We start from the raw sequence: 3,140 nt of genomic DNA on the forward strand, positions 1-3,140 counted from the left end.
CAGGTTTACGAGCTGAGTTGTCAACGCTGTTATAGGGTTTAACTCATGGTTGATGATAGCGTTTTCTTCACTCCCAGAGTCGTTGAACTCGGTGTTGCTATCTTGGCTATTGTGAGTCGAGGACGTCATTTCTTCACAATCGAGAATATAACAACCATTAAACAACTTAGACAAGAATCTTGTATTATCTAGTAGTGACTACAACGACTGAATCTACTTGGCCGGAATATGGCTTCCCATTACCCCAAATTTAATTTATTATTATTATTATTATTATTGAAAAGTCTGTAGAACCTTATAACCTTTGCTTTGATACCAAAATTGTAACATCCCCAACCCGATAGGGCTAGGTCTGCTACTTTGATAGACCTTATAGATCTTTGCATTATTAAAAAAATAAATAAATAAATAAAGTGGCAGACCTAGCCCTATTGGGTTGGGGATGTTAGAGGGGTATTTATAGAGAGGAAAAGCTGGGGGCGTTCACCAACTACTCTAAAAAGTAGCGGACGTCCGGTACTAGAGGGGCGTACATTCGGTACTATTACACATTGGGTAAAAGGGTTCATCGTATGTCCATGTATTATCCAGGGGTTTTCCAAAAAGAATCGTACGTCTGGGTGATCCCCCGGCATACATCCAGATGGTCCCCAATGTACTATTGTTAGAGTACATCCGGGTGGTCCCCCTGCGTACGTCCTCTACTAAAAACAGTGGCATACGTTCGGTAACCCTGGCGTACGTTCGGTCAAAAAGGGTCAAGTTTGGATTTGTGCTTCAAAACGTCTAAGGATTTTTAGGTTGCAAATTTGGCCATGGGTTCTTGTCATAAAATTTGGTCCTTTATAAATCCCTTAATCCCTGTAAAAGAAACTATTGTTTTTATCGGGGTATTACACCCGATGAGGTCCTAGGCAGGTCTAGTCGTGTTTCAAGTGAGTCTTGGGCAAGTCTCGATCAAGTCCCGGGCGGCGAGGTCTCGAGCAGTCCAATCAAGTCTCGGGCAAGTCCTGGTCAGGTCCCTAGCCAGTATGGTTAGGTCCCAGGCGTGTTCCTGCAGGTATGATTGGGTCCCAGGCGAGTCCTAGGCGAGTCTCGGTCTAGTCCTGGGTAGGTCTCGAGTCTCGAGCAAGTCTTGTCGGGACCCTGTCAAGTCCAAGGTAGGTCGGTCGGGTCTCTAGCGGGTCCCTGGAGGGACTTAGGCATGTCTTGGTCAAGTCTAAGGCAGGTCCCAGGCAGGTCTGAGCAGGTCCTGAGTGGGTTCTATGCAGGTCCGATAGGATCTCGATGAAGTCCTGGGCGGGTCCCGCGTAGGTCCAGTTGGGTCGGGTCATGTCCTAGGCGGGTCTTGGGTAAGTCCCCGTCAAGTCTTGAGCTGGTGCTGGGCAGGTCTCGGCGGGTCCAAAGCGTGTCTCTGTCAAGCCTAGGGCAAGTCCCGGTCGGGTCCCAAGCGAGTTATGGGAGGGTCATAGGTGGTTTTCTATCAAGTCCAGGGCAGGTCTTGGGCAAGTCCTGGCAAGGTCTCTAGTAGGTCCTAGGCAGGTTCGAACAGGTCCCTGGGGGGTCCTAAGCAAGTCCGGTAGGGTCACGGGCAAGTTCGGGTCGGTCCCTGGGCGGGTATCGATCAAGTCCTTTGAAGCTTCCGGGCAGGTCCCGACGGGGACGGGGTCCTTGGCATGTCCAGTTGAGTCCCAAGCGGGTCTTTGGCAAGTTCCGGTCAAGTCTCGAGCAGGTCCCAGCGTGGTCCCAGGCAGGTCTAGTCAGGTCTCGGGCAAGTCCTCGGCAGGTCTTGGGTGAGTCCTAGCTAGATACCGGGCAAGTCCGATCTGGTACGGGCAGGTCCTGGAGAGTCCAAGCGAAGTCCCGAGTAGGTCCTAGCCATGTCTCTAGCAGGTCTGGTTGAGTCCCGGTCAAGTACCAGGTTTGTGCCAGGAGGTCCAGTCAACTCCAGGGCGGGTCTCAGCGAGGTCGACGAGGTCCTAGGCAGGACCTAGGCGAGTCCCAACGAGGTCATGAGCAGGTCCCAGTCAAGTCTTAGCCAAGTCCGGTCGAGTCCCGATCAAGTCCTGAATGGGTCTCGGCGAGGTCCAAGGCAATTCCAATAAAGTCCCGGCGAGATCCCAGTGAGGTCACGGGCAGGTCCCGGTCAAGTCCTGAGTGGGCCTCGGCGAGTCTGGTCGGGTCGCAAGAGGGTCTCGGACGGGTCCTAAGCGGGTCTCGGTCAAATCTAGGGCGGGTTCCAGGCTGGTCGCGGTGGGTCGGGTCCCAGTCAAGTCCCGGGTGGGTATCAGGCAGGTTTCGAGCAAGTTCTAGCAGGGTCCTGAGCGAGTCCCGGTCAAGTCCCGGGTAAGTCTGAGCAGCCCTTGATCAAGTCCCAGGTTGATCGAGTCCCGAGCATATCCCGGGTGAGTCCCAGCTGGGTCTTGAGCGGGTCTTGGGAGGGTCCGTGTCAATTTGAAAATGAGATGCTCAAAGTAAGAAAAATGGTTTACTGTGAAAATAAGAATCATTTTCCGAAAATTAAAGAATAATTTTTGGTCAAAGGGAAAATATTTTTCGTTGACTATTATTTTAGGTCACTCCAAAAACTTATATACGAAAAACATTTTCCGTAAATCATTTTATAGCAAAACAAATAGAGTGATTTTAAGAGGTCATCCAATCCTACCCTTTTAATCAAGGGCTTGTTGTTAACTGACCGAGGACGCCCAATGGTGCGGCCTTGGACCCAATAGTAGCCAAGGGTCTACTTGTCTATCACAAGCTCATCTTAGCAATTTTATGTTTGGCTGCTTAAGCAACCCCAGATAGAATTTCCCTTGATGATTGTTGCCCACACTTAGCCAGACTCATCCCATCGACATTACCCAAAAATCTTTTTGAGGAGGATCGAAAAGACTACTACTAAGAGGAGAGTGAGAAGATGGGTGAAAAAAAAAAAAGGAAGTAGATGAGCAAAATGACGGAATGAGAGAAAGGAAGGAAATTTTTTTTTTTTTTATTAGCATCACAAAGTGACAGAGGGAAGGAGAAAGCACAAACTGAGAGGGAATTTGATAAAAAGGGACCAACGAAAGAATCTGAGAAAGAAAGAAATAGAAAACCAGATAGAAGAAGCTCGAAAAAAAAAAAAAAAAAAA

The sequence above is a fragment of the Corylus avellana genome, chromosome ca4 (genome assembly GCF_901000735.1).
Source record: "Corylus avellana chromosome ca4, CavTom2PMs-1.0".
NCBI classification, from domain to species: Eukaryota; Viridiplantae; Streptophyta; class Magnoliopsida; order Fagales; family Betulaceae; genus Corylus; species Corylus avellana.